The 14,715-nt window shown below is 33.4% G+C and overlaps 1 protein-coding gene across 2 annotated transcripts in view; it reads left to right on the forward strand.

The window, feature by feature from the left end:
* Positions 1–14,479, forward strand: part of LOC123535672 (uncharacterized) — a 68,178-nt gene extending 53,699 nt beyond the window's left edge. For both annotated transcript variants that reach the window (XM_045318421.2, XM_053549612.1), the window contains exon 23: positions 13,183–14,479. The gene's annotated coding sequence lies outside the window, so the exon portion shown is untranslated. The remainder of the gene's footprint in view (positions 1–13,182) is intronic.
* Positions 14,480–14,715: the final 236 nt, after the last annotated feature.

The raw sequence follows: 14,715 nt of genomic DNA on the forward strand, positions 1-14,715 counted from the left end.
AATACTGTGAAGTCATTAATATTGGTGGGGATTTTAGAGGATTTCATTGGTCAATCTGTAAAATTGGATCCCAACAAACAAGTAAAAGTCCCATTTGTTTTATGTTAATTTGAAATCCATGAATACTTACAGCCCTACAAGATAGCATTTGTTTGGCCAACAATGAAACATTATGTCCACAAAATTAAATGATTTCAGAGTATTCCACTTTGTAAAAGTGTTATGTCTAAGAGACATTGTGTAGGTGTGAACCATCTATAATTACGATGTAGAAAGGTTAGTTGCTATGTTGACATATATCATCATTTTAGGACATAAAATTCTCTTCATTATCTTGATTATACTGACAGTAGTTTTACATATTTTGGTTGAATATGTTCGCTGTTACTTGAACATTGTAATGTCTTAATTTTTGAAGAAATTTGGCATTGAAAAGAAAAATGAAATTGTATAAGGACACCATGTTGGGGTGGGGTGTTAAAACACTAACATTTGTTGGAGAAATCAACCGGTGTGTTTATAATCTTAAGATCACATGACTGTGTTTAGTTTTGATTTCATCGAGGCAGATTTAAATACTTACACATGATCACAAAGTAGTCAAGCTGAATAAGTGTAGTCTCCCTTGTGAAAATTTTCAAACAGTGTTGAGTTAATCATTGCCTTCAGTCCCTTATTTCATGTTGTTTGCAACCAAAATTGGGGCCCATTCTTCACACAAAGGAATACATACATTTATTCCTTGTCAAATAAAGAAAAAATCACTGAAAAGTGGTGGGGTTCAGTTTGATTCATCCAAAGACCCACTTTGTTTAAACAAATTCTGATAAAAATGACCTGTCATTCACTGTGTTTTATTTCAACTATCCTATGACTACTGTCCTGCATTTGTTCATCTGAATGGTTTGCACTGTATCTTACATGAGAACAGCTATTAAGATCGAAATTCGATATACATGACTAGTTAAGTGTTCAGTTTATGTAAAAAAGCAATGCGTGGAACTTTTATTTTTCATTTGACTTACCAGTGCTGGAACAAGATTTTTTCAAATTATCTAGTGTGAAGTTGAGTAAAAAGTGGAGGAAAATAATGCTACTCTTGTGCAACTTTTTGTAGTCTTTATGAAAGTCGTCTCCCTTTAACAACTAATTTCCACTTTCCATTACTCAAAGCAAGAATTATTTCCTTTTAATTTTTGACAGTTATCTTATTGTTTTCTGTGACTGTTGGTGGTCATGTGACTTTTCAAACGCCAGCAGTGTCCATCCTTAAATAGAAGTGAGGGCTGTAGTTACCTCTAGTATACAAACCACGCCTCCAGTCAGGTTTCATGACCACCACTTGCCAAAGTCTGCTGCTTGAGCAAGACAATGAGGTGCTGTCAGAAATTACAAGTTAATAATTTTCCTTCTGAGTGATGAAAATACATACCTTTTGTGTAACTGTTTTGAACAAACAGAATTTATGTTTCAGTGTGCATGATGATTATAAGAAAAAAAAACATTATGTTAGTACCATTTTATTTTGCCAAATTGTTTCTGTACATTTTACAACTGAATTATACTAATGGAAGAGATTAATATTGTATAAAAAATGATAGATTTATATGTAGTTTTAGGAGTTACTTTTGATAAATAGGACTGCCTTGCATTGTTTTGCTTCCAGTATAAAGTAATACCAAATTTGAAAAGAGTTGGTATGAAGATAATTAACAATATGATGGTTTATAGTAGTTTATCATGTGATATAAACAGTTATTATTGAAAAATAGGTGCCTGGTATAAAGCAGTACACAATTTAAAAACAATTAATATGAATATGTAATTGTTAAAGTTGTAATACTTGCTGTTTTACAGCTGAAATGATTAGTTTAGCAGATAATGTAAATGATTCTGTACAGAAACTTCAAAAAAGCCATCTTCTACACATCATGGCCTGTCAGTGTGTGGGTATCAGGTTGCAACAATTTTCAGGGAGTTTTCCCTGTTTTAAAAGCTTTTCTGTCTTCAAGGCTATGTTTTAGGCAGATTGAAATCTGTAAGGAGTCTGTATCAAATTAGAATCTTTATCATTAGTTAGATAGCCTTTGAAGTGAAGCAGATTTGCTTCTTATATACTGCAATATTTATGTGAGTGACGACAGAAAGAATAAGCTTGGTACCATTGATGTGTTCTGTCTTTTAGATAAATACGTTTTCTTTACTTTCCTGTTTATATACTGTACCACATTATGTAATGATTGATAGCAACAAGATGTATAGTGTTTCATTACATTAAAAGTTGTGAACTTATTTCATATACATGATATAATGAAATCTGTAGAGTTGTCTTTTGGAAGCCTAGCGTGCTACCAAGCTTAATAATAGAAGACTTCCTTTGATTGAGTCGTTGAGGCATTCATAACTGTATGGTTCCAGTCTTCATATACTGTGAAATCATTAATATTCATGGGGGCCTAATTTTCGTGGATTTCGTGGTTGAGTCAGTCCACGAAATTTATTCCCAACGAACATATAAAATTTCCATTCATTTCATGTTCAAAAGTTGAAATCCATGAATTCATATCCGCACGAAATTGCTGTTTTGACCAAAACAACGAAATTTCATGCCCACGAAATTTAATGATTTTACAGTATAAGGTGTAATACATCTGTTAATATCATTTTTCCTGCTTCAAGTATTCAGCCCTTCAATCTTCAACTGTTGAAAATGTTATTATTACTCTACTTTGTAAGTATTTGAAGTATTTAAATTTACATTTGATTTTCATTGCTACATAGTTCAGCTTTCAACAGGAAAAACAAATCCAGTGTGAGCAAATATTCTTTTTACTACAGTTTCACAGTTAAGATCATATAACTTGTAGAATACAGTTACACTGTTCTGTTACTGTGAGATTATAGATGGTTACTGTAAAATTATTATTATTCATGGGAGACAATTCCTTGATGTTGTGGTTGAACCATTTCAGAAGAATGAAATCCCAATGGATCAGTGCATTCCCATTCACTTATGTTCCAAAGTTGAAATCCACAATTAATATCCCCATAAAATACATGTTTTAACAAAAAAAAATCAAAAACAAATTTTCTTGCCCACAAAGTTTAAATTATTTCACAATATTTCTTTCTTCCTTCTAAAAGTAGTTTAATGAATCAAATTTTATGTTAGTCAAAACAGTATTTCCTTCATCTTTGACACTTTTGTTAAATAGACAGAGGTGCCAAGCTAGTTTGCAGAGTGATTTGGCGGGAGGAATTTTAAATGCCTAAAATTGATTTGGTGGGAGGACTTTTAAATACCTAAGATTGATTTGGTGGGAGGAATTTTAAATGCCTGAAAGAGATGTGGTGCTTGGATTGTTAAATGTCTTAGAGTGAATGACTGGAGGAAAGTTAAATACCTTAAAGTTATTTGGCAAGAGGAATGTTAAATACAATAAGTGATTTGGTGGGAGGAATGCTAAATATAATATAGTGATTTGGTGGGAGGAATATTAAATGCCTTCTAGATTTGATGGGAGGAATTTTTACCTTAATGTGATTTCAAATTTAGGTGGGAGGAATGTTAAATGTATTGAAATGATTTTGCAGCAGAATGTTAAATATCTAAATTAAATGCATAACTTATGAGAAGGATGGCGAAGAAACACAGTTACTCTGTTCTGGAATTGTATATAATATATTAGAAAATGTAACCATGGTAGACTAACTTTGCAATATATCAGTGTAGATGTTTACAAGTACTTGTCATGTCATAGGTTATCTATGATGTAACATTTATCTCCCCGCCAGTTCTGCCCACCCAGGATACAGAGAAAACTGCTTCTCCTCATTGCAAGCCTTATTTACATCATTTGATACATATTGCCTGTTATTTGTAGGCATATTGTGTGCTATTTATGTGATTTTTGCACAAGATAGCTTATTAGGTAGACATGAAATATAGTTTTTGTGGTGTAGACACCCTGATTAGAGTTAATTTTGTTTATTACATCAGACTTGGAGATAGTGGTAAAACTTTTACCATAAATCAGGTTAGAAATGTATATTTTTTCAAGTTGAAAAAAATTCTGGTATGAATGGGAAAAGCTGTGGTATTTCATTCCGTATCTTCCACAAGTGTTTTATTTCCAAGATAGAAACCCAATAAAGCTTTATTTGACAGGTGGGGAGGAATAGATATTAATATCTCTCCATAATTTGTATGGAATGTGGTAAATTATGCTATATTTACGAAGTTTGATTGATGCTTAGATATTTGTCCATCACAATGAAGTGTATTATTATGTTCCTCTGTTCGTATATTTCCCATATTTTGGAGAGGTTCTTTTTGCTTTCCTTGGAAACAAAGCACAGATCAACCTATTCTTTGATCAAGGTGCTAGGCGTATTTGAAAAAAAAGAAGGCATACAGCAGTGAGAGCACCTTGAGGAACCAGTGGGTCAGAATATCCAGAAGAAATGACCATGTTCAAAACAATATGGCAGTGTAAAAGGATACGTGTATAAAAATTACATAGACAAAGTAAGATGAAAAGATGCATCTATAGTCAAGGAAACTTATAACTACTTACCCACTTCAGTTGTTACCTGGCTCAAACTCCTACATAAGTGGCCCAAACTTTACATTTTTAGCTTTGCTGTTGGAGGAATAGGTAGAGTCATTGACAGTATGCATTTGTTGACAGAGCCATCCACATCAGCAGCCCATCGGTTAAGTTTTTATATGTGAGCTGTTTTCTTAGTAACCACTTTTTGGATTTAATTTTTTGGAATGGCTTGAAACTATTTCAGTTTGATCAACTTACTTATACTGTACAAGTTCCATAACCCTTACTATCCTTTAAAACAAATTCTAACACGATCCGATTCATTTTCCTATTAAACAAAGAAGGTTGAAAACAGTGAATTATTATACAATAATTCAGTGTTCTGATGTCACAATTATTACGTCATAGCGTCAAACGGCATAGCGGCGCACTGGAAAAGAAACCGATTAAAAACGGACAAATATTTAATGAATGCCATCAAGGATGTACTTTAAAGTCCTTGGTAATGTGTTAGAATCGAAATAATATATCTCATTTAGTGATTTGCTCTTGAATAAAGTCATTGTTTGTCGTTCAGATGCGTTTTATTATATCACTCGGGCTGCGCCCTCGTGATATAATTCCTTTGCATCTGAACTCCAAACAATGATTTATTCAGCGACAAATCACTGAATGAGATATATTATTTCTTAAGTAATGCACCTTTTTGACTTTTTTGGGGGGCATTTTTAGCTCATCTGATTTTTTGAAAAAAAATGATGAGTTATTGTCATCACTTGAGCGGTTGTCGGCGTCGGCGTTGCCTGGTTAAGTTTTATGTTTAGGTCAGCTTTTCTCCTAAACTATCATAGCTATTGCTTTGAAACTTGGAATACTTGTTCACCATCATAAGCTGACCCTGTATAGCAAGAAACATAACTCCATCTTGCTTTTTGCAAGATTTATGGCCCCTTTTGGACTTAGAAAATATCAGATTTCTTGGTTAAGTTTTATGTTTAGGTCAACTTTTCTCCTAAACTATCAAAGCTATTGCTTTGAAACTTGGAATACTTGTTCACCATCATAAGCAGACCTTGTACATCAAGAAACATAACTCCATCTTGCTTTTTGCAAGATTTATTGCCCCTTTTGGACTTAGAAAATCAGTTTTCTTGGTTAAGTTTTATGTTTAGGTCAGCTTTTATCCTAAACTATCAAAGCTATTGCTTTAAAACTTGCAACACTTGTTCACCATCATAAGTTGACCCTGTACAGCAAGAAACGTAACTCCATCCTGCTTTTTGCAAGATTTATGGCCCTTTTTGGACTTAGAAAATATCAGATTTCTTGGTTAAGTTTTATGTTTAGGTCAACTTTTTCTCTTAAACTATCAAAGCTATTGCTTTGAAACTTGCAACTCTTGTTGACCATCATAAGCTGACCCTGTACAGCAAGCAACATAACTCCATCCTGCTTTTTGCAATAATTATTGCCCCTTTTGGACTTAGAAAATCATTTTCTTGGTTGAGTATTATGTTTAAGTCAACTTTTCTCATAAACTATCAAAGCTATTGCTTTAAAACTTGCAACAGTTTTTCACCATCATAAGTGGACACTGAACATCAAGAAACATAACTCTATCCTGCTTTTTGCAAGAATGATGGCCCTTTTTAGACTTAGAAAATCATGGGTAGGACAATATTTCTATTACACAAAAAAATCAGATGAGCGTCAGCACCCGCAAGGCGGTGCTCTTGTTTGACTTAGCAAGCATTGGTTAATTGTTGTATATAAGCTGGTATTCAGTAACCAACAATGGGAACACACTCTTGTTCACCCTGATGTTCCAACATGCAGTAGGTTGGTTCCATTTTTTTTTTGAAAGGACAGATATTTCATGTGCAAGGGTTAAAATTGTCTCTTTTTTGACATTGCTGCACAACCTTCCATATTGTGTAGGATGAATGTTGTAATATTGCATAATTTCATGTTTTATTAGTAGGATGAATGTTGTAATATTGCATAATTTCATGTTTTATTAGTAGGATGAATGTTGGTAAACTGCAAAAATAAGTTGAAATTCTGATTATTGAACTGATCTTCAGAATTATTTTCAAAAAATGTCTCCGATAGCGGATATGGCAGTAGAATTATGTCTATGTTCTATTTTTATATTATGTTCAATAATCGGGCACATAATTATGCGTTTAGTTGTTTATATTTCTGTTTGATTATCGCATACAAATAATTATTTTCATGTTACATTTGCTCAATGATAAAAACAAAATGTATTTGATTAACGCACAGACTTTGTTTTTAACTATTTATATGTCCAATGATCGATGACATATTTGATACATTACTGAATATATGCGTTCAATAATCAAAGACATATTTGGTACAAACTTCTAAATGCCTGTCCAATAATCAAAGACTTATTTAATGCATTCTACTTGATGTGTTCGAAAATCGAAGACATATTTAATACATACTGCTAAATGTGTTCGATAATAGAAAACATATTTAGTACAAACTACTAAATATGTGTTCAATAATCGAAGACTTATTTAGTACGTACCGTTATTAGTGTGTTTGGCAGTCAAAGACATATTTGAAAGACACTAATGAAATATGCGTCCGATAATTTATGTTCGATAATGATTTGTTGAATCACAACACGTGTTATGCCTACGTAAACAGTTAAAATGGCTGACTACGGTAAATCCTGATGGGAAGCATTTCAGTCTGTAAAGAACACATGTAGCAGTAAGTATTAAATATGTCTTCGATTATCGAACACATAAAGTAGCATGCATTGAATAAGTCTTAGACTATCGGACACACATTTAGAAGTTGGTACCAAATTATGTCTTTGATTATTGAACGCATATATACAGTAATGTATCAAATATGTCATCGATCATTGAACATATAAATATAGTTAAAAACAAAGTCTGTGCGATAATCGAATACATTTTGTTTTTATCATTGAACAAACGTAACATGAAATTTATTATTTGTATGCGATAATCGAACAGAAATATAAACAACTAAACGCATGTGTCCGATTATTGAACATAATATAAAAATCGAACATAGACACAAAGCTACGGCCATAAGTGGATGCACTGCGCTTTTGTTTTAGGTAGGAGTAATGCACATGCATTTCATGTTGTAAGTAAGCTGGTATAGAAAGATCCATTACTAAGTGCAAACAAATAGTCATAATTATGTTTTCTGCTGCTTTCATAAAGTTTTATATTAATTTACATATAAAGATTCAGGAAATATATCTTTACATGTTGCATACTATTTATGGGAGAAATGGAAAATCATCGACTTGATGAAACCGTTGTTTGATTTGGACTGTGACACAAAAACTGAATTTCTTGGTGGAAGAATTGGATATTAGATAAATAATCGGGGTAAAATATAAGCGTAGCATGTTGCTGTAAATGTTTTTGGAAAATGTTCTGATTGCTAGAGTGAAAATGCACTTTTGCTATCAGGAAATGAATGTATTTTTCCTAGCCTCCTCTCCACTGATTTCCCTTGAGACTCCGATTTTAAATAGACGAGTGTTCCTGTCTCTTACAGCTCTTGTTTTTAATTTTTCAAGAGATTATAACTCATTATTACGAGGCTTGTCCCAGAAAATCGCGAACTTGTTTTATTATTTCAAAAGTAAGCGATGCATCAAATAATAATTTTAACTGATGTTATTTCAATGTATACACGACAGGACTGGACTATGGAGTTTAAAATTAAATATCTGTCATATTATTTGTGTATTTTTATAATTATTGACGGCAGTCGGTGCTAGTTGGCGCATGCTCAGTTTTCCTCCTACAAAAAGAAGCGGATACCTTCTGAATTCATGTAACTTAGCCAATATACATCTCACAGGATTAAAATTTATATTGTCGTGAACGGCAACGTGTGGCGCATAAGTACGTTGTGTTTCAAGTCTTTGTCATCAATTACGTTAAAATAGTGATGTAATTTTGAAACGACTGCATGCACTCTCAGAATTGGCGACGTCAGATAAGTTCGCAGCGCAAAAAGTATTGATAAAATATTGTGTAGATCGCGGTATGACTCCTTCACAAGCAAAACGCGAAATGGAAAATTCTTGAAGTCAGGCATATGTTAGCAGGACACTTGTCTTTACGTGGCACAACCGTTTTAAGGAAGGTTGGGCTATTGGTTCAAAGAGAGGGCGACATTATACTTTAATACTTTCTGCACTGCATACTTATCTGACGTTGCCATTTCTGAAATTGTATGCGACCGTTACTTTCAAAATTATGTCACTATTTTAACTTAAATGACATCAAAGACTTGAAAACTGAGCGTGCGCTGACTCGCACTGACTGCTGTCAATTATTATAAATATACACAAATAATATAACATATATTAAATTTTAAACTCCATAGTCCTGTCGTGTATACATTGAAATAACGTCAGTTAAAATAATTATTTGATGTGGCGCTTATGTTTGAAATAATAAAAAAAATTCGTGATTTTCTGGGGCAACCGTCGTATATTTATATAACAACAATGAATACTTACTTCTGTCTTTCTGGTTAATACAGGTTACCAGAATGATGCAGGTAACAAGCGAGCTTATAAAAACAATACGTAAAAAATTAGATTATGGGATTACATAAGATTTTTTTATACAGAGGAAACTCTTTTTCCCTGCAATTAAAATAAACAAACTAAAATGTAATTTGCCATTGAGGAGATAATCCAATTACAAATCTGGTTATTTTCTTTGAAAGCATTTTAAGATTGTAAGATGTATACAATTTACCTACATATTCAAGGTGTTGATAATCACTTCAGATTCACGAACAAATTGCTAGCCTAATCTGTTTGAAACAGTAGCTGATTTATTTGCTCCCAGAAAGTTTGTTTAATCTGGTATAGGAGAAACAGACAAATAATGTGGAAATCTTATAGCAATCATCAGGCAATTTATAGCCTGGTCTATACAAGAAAATGATAAATCATGCCTTATAACCTGTTAAATGTTCGCCTGCAAACAATGTGGAATAGTTGATAGGAGCACAGAAATATACTTTCCAAAAATAATAATTTCTGTGATAGCTTTGAGCTCATACATTTTTGTCCTGAAATGCTCTAAATTCAAGTCCAAATTTTTATATAAAAGTTTATTAGAATGTCATCAAAGAATGACATTTCTTGTTAAAAGGCTTATAATGCCTTTGTTTATAATGTGTCTTTCTTATAAATATAAGATATATTTATATCTTGTTATATCATATTCTAGTTATTGTTTCCACAAATATTTAATACTGAACGTTTTATTGAATCCATTACCTCCCTTTATGGCTCTAATTGTGGCAGCTCAAAGTTTTCGAAGTATTGCTTTTCTTACAATGTAATTATGCAAAACATCTCTTTGAACAGCTGTTTTATCCATTTTTATCAAGACTTACGGAAAAAAATTCTATGAGATACTGTCGTCACTTGGTCATTGGCATTGGTTAAATTTCTTGTTTAGGTCCACCTTTTCTCAAAAACTGTAAGAGCTACAGCTTTGAAACTTTGCACACTTGTTAATCATCATAGGTGACTATGTAGGTCAAGAACAATAACACTGATAAGCATTTTGTCAGAATTATGGCCCTTTTTGTACCTAGGAAATTTGATTTTCTTGGTTAAATTTTTTGTTTAGGTTTATTTTTAAGTTTTTCTCAAAAACTATAAGAGCTACAGCTTTGAAACTTTGCACACTTGTTAATCATCATTAGATGAGTATGTAATACAAGAACTGTAACTCTAACCTGCATTTTGTCAGATTTATGGCCCTTTTGGTACTTAATTTTTGTTTAGGTCCACTTCACTCGAATACTATAAGAGCACTACCATATATTTTTTTGTTTAAGTTCACTTTTCGTGAATACTTACTATAGCTTTGACACCTCATACATTTTTGTCATTTAGTTTAGATTAGTTAGAAGGCCAAGAACCATAACTTTTTTTTGAACTTATTGTCCAGCATTTGCAGACAAGCATTGGCACCCTGAGGTTGTGCATTTGTTTGTCTTGTCATACTAAACAAGACCTGGAAATCCCAAATCTATGTTGTGTGGTCATCCTCCAATATCAAGAGCGGGGAAGTCCCAAATCTGTATTGAGGCTTAATAACATTGAGATGAATTAAGAAGTATTACCTAAATTTGTGGGTCTTAAAACCAAACAAAAAATTAAGACAGTTTCAAAAGTTAACAAGGAAAAGGAGTACAACTGTGTATAGACCTCCTACACAACCTACTTGGAAACTTTCTTAACTTTGTGACTGTGAGCTGCCCCAAGTATAAACTTTTATTTCCAGGAATACAGCATTTTTCTGGCATCCGATCTGCAGTTTGGGAGACAATTTAACTACCGTTTCATTCCAAAGTTGATGCAACATAGTTTTCACTGATATTTAAGATAATGAACATGATTGTTTCTATGCAGGTGTTCAATTAATTAACGTTTGTTTCTCATAGACAATGATTATGTCAGAGACTGTTTATCTTTTGTGTAAACCAGGCATTCAGGAGATCATTCATAAACAATTAGCTTCATAAAGCTCTATTGTTTCATGTTTAATTGATTTTATCTTTATTGCATTAAATACATTAGTTAGTTGAGATGCGTGGGTGACACCCTTGTTAAGGGTGATTAGTTATCCAGACAATTAGACAGTTATATGTAGTTTTATATAGACCACCCTGAATCAAATGAATTCCAGTAACTCTAGACATTATGTACACAATATCGTTAAGCATGTTAGTGATTATGATATTTAGAAGGCAACATCTGCTTAAGGTGATTACAGAATTGAAGGGACAGGAAAGCAGCATCTACTGTAGTGATTGCAAACTTGAAGGGATTGGGGAGGCAGCATTTACTGTAGAGTGATTGCGAAATTTAAGGGATGGGGATGGGGAGGCAACATCTACTGTAGCTTGATTGGGAAATTAAGGGAAGGAGATGGGGAAGCAACATTTACTGTAGCCTGATTGGGAAATTAAGGGAAGGAGATGGGGAGGCAACATTTACTGTAGAGTGATTGCGAAATTTAAGGGATGGGGAGGCAACATCTACTGTAGCTTGATTGGGAAATTAAGGGAAGGAGTTGGGGAAGCAACATCTACTGTAGCCTGATTGGGAAATTAAGGGAAGGAGATGGGGAGGCAACATTTACTGTAGAGTGATTGCGAAATTTAAGGGATGGGGATGGGGAGGCAACATCTACTGTAGCCTGATTGGGAAATTAAGGGAAGGAGTTGGGGAGGCAACATTTACTGTAAAGTGATTGCGAAATTTAAATGATGTGGATGGGGAGGCAACATCTACTGTAGTGATTGTGAAATTTAAGGGATGGGGAGGCAACATCTACTGTAGCTTGATTGGGAAATTAAGGGAAGGAGATGGGGAGGCAACATTTACTGTAGAGTGATTGAGAAATTAAGGGAAGGAGATGGGGAGGCAACATTTACTGTAGAGTGATTGAGAAATTAAGGGAAGGAGATGGGGAGGCAACATTTACTGTAGAGTGATTGAGAAATTTAAATGATGTGGATGGGGAGGCAACATTTACTGTAGCATGAATGGGAAATTAAGGGAAGGAGATGGGGAAGCAACATTTACTGAATTGAAGGGGATTGGGACTCAACATCTGTTGTAGTGCAATTGTGAAAATTAAAGGGGAGTTCAAGGCAATATCTGCTGTAGTGTGATTGTGAAATTGAAAGGGATTGGGATGCATTATCTACTGTAGTTCAATTGTGAAGTTGAAGGGGATGGGGAGGCAACATCTGTTGTAGTCCGATTGTGAAAATTAAAGGGGAGTTTGAGGCAGTATCTGCTGTAGTGTGACTGTGAAATTGAAAGGGATTGGGAGGCACTATCTACTGTAGTTCAATTGTGAAGTTGAAGGGGATGGGGAGGCAACATCTACTGTATAGTGATTGTGAAATTGAAAGGGATGGGGAGGCAACATCTGCTGTAGCGTGATTGCCAAATTGAATGGAATAGGGAGGCAACATGTATTGTAGGGTGATTGCCAAATTGAAGAGGATGGGGAGACGAAAGCTACTGTATCAAAATTGCAAAATTTAAGGGAAGGGAATGAGGAGGCAACATCTACTGTAGGATGAATGTGAAATTTAATGGAAGGGATGGGGAAGACATCTATCATATCATTAGGAATGTTGTGATTTTGATATTTAAAGCAGATGTTGGGAGGGGGAAGAACTGTTATTGATGACGAAGTGTTGAGTTTAGTCACATGTTATATAATTTTTACAATAAAGCACCATAAAATATGACCTACATATATTTATTCTGAGCCAATGTCCTTTATGTTGAATGGCTACTAGTATTTTTTTTTACAGGTTGAATGAAGTTTTCAAGAGATTGGTTTATACATTTTAGCATTTATTATTGTAGTGCTTTTGTAAAATGAATTTTGTAGGCATCTGAGTTACTGTCTTCAGGCCGTCCGATCTACATGTCAAAGGTAATATTATTGTTCAGGTTCTGGTAATGCGATGCAACTTTAGTCAGTTCTGTTTACAGTTACTGTCCAGATTGTCCTTTATTTATTATTGCTTTGTGTATTTTCAGATTACTTACTGTGTGAAAGATGAAATTGTGTGTAACATGTGGAGCAGAATTACCAAAGACAGTGCAGGGTCTGCTGTTTTCGGGCTTAAAGGACAATACTTATGTTATGGATGGGACGGGATGAGAGAATATCAAGAAGTCTTCGGGCTCTCTTATGCCTACTTAAAGGAATTTTATATGTGTAATAATTCCATTTTTGACATAAAGTGGTCTCTCTGATATTTCAATAGTTATAAACATTGCCATTTATTTTATATATTTTGAAAATCAAGTTTACTATAACTTGTATCTAGCCATTTTCCAACTGATTTCAAGAGAGGTAGTATTTCATATTACTTTCAGATCTGAGTGAGAATGATATGTTTCACCGAATGTGTTTTATAGATTTTATGTAAATGCATATGTGACAGTATTTTCCATCAAAGAATGTGTATAAATAAATTGCTGTTATATATAAATATTACTTTGTAATGGGTATTTAGAAATCTAAAATAAGGGTTATAAGATCAAACTGTAGTATTTCAAGATTGTATACTTTCAGTGGTGGCATATCATGATTTTTTTTTTTTTGCGTCACTAGATTTCTTCAAATGAGCAGATGATTTATATATCGCCATCTTTTGCCATTTTTATCTGCCTAAGAGGAGGCACTGGAATACTTTAATAGTTTATTTACTTTTTCATAGATTTTATGACTGTTGAATATTTTTAAAGAGAAAGAGTAAACTGGTCAAAATACACTTACCAAATTTTTTCACATGACCGCTTGATTGTCATTAAGATTGAATATTTGTAAATATATGCTATGAATTCTGTGTTTACATGAAATTTCAACATTAACTCTTCTTGCACAAGTGACAAGGGTCATACTTCCAGTATCAAAAAAGAAACCACCATATTAGATCGGATTGGATGAATAATGATCAATGAATCGCAAAATATTTACATACAGTTTGAAAGAATGAAATATTTACCATAAATAGATGTTGCATTTTTACTAAACAATTAATTTCTGAAACGAAAGGACTTTTAAACTTTTGGATGTAAAACTAGAGGTTCTTTCATACATCAAAAATACTAATAAAAATGGAATCACAATTTCAGAATGGATAAATAAGAATAAATTTGGAATATTAGCATAACTAGTTCCTGTATTTTATTGATTTCAGACCATTTGTTTAAAGATCATGAAAAAAAAATGAGTGAACATAAAGGGAAAACTTTTGAATAATCGTTTTAATCATGTATGCGAAATTGTAGATGTTGTGCTGTAGTTGAATAAAAGTGTAGTGTTGTTTTTGTTGGTAATTACATTTCTTATTATACACTCAACAAGACGGAAGTTTAGTGAGTGTATAGGAGTGCGCTTACTGTTGGTAAAAAGCAGAATGTTCGCTGAGGAAGCCCATCAGTCGAGATTTTTACAGCGAAATGAATATTCAAGTGTTCAAATGAGCGTTTTTCTTTGGGTACGAACCTTGAGGAGTAGAAAATACTCTCTTATTTTACCAACCTTGTCCATTCTGCTGTTAT

The sequence above is a fragment of the Mercenaria mercenaria genome, chromosome 1 (assembly GCF_021730395.1).
Source record: "Mercenaria mercenaria strain notata chromosome 1, MADL_Memer_1, whole genome shotgun sequence".
In the NCBI taxonomy this organism is placed as follows: Eukaryota; Metazoa; Mollusca; class Bivalvia; order Venerida; family Veneridae; genus Mercenaria; species Mercenaria mercenaria.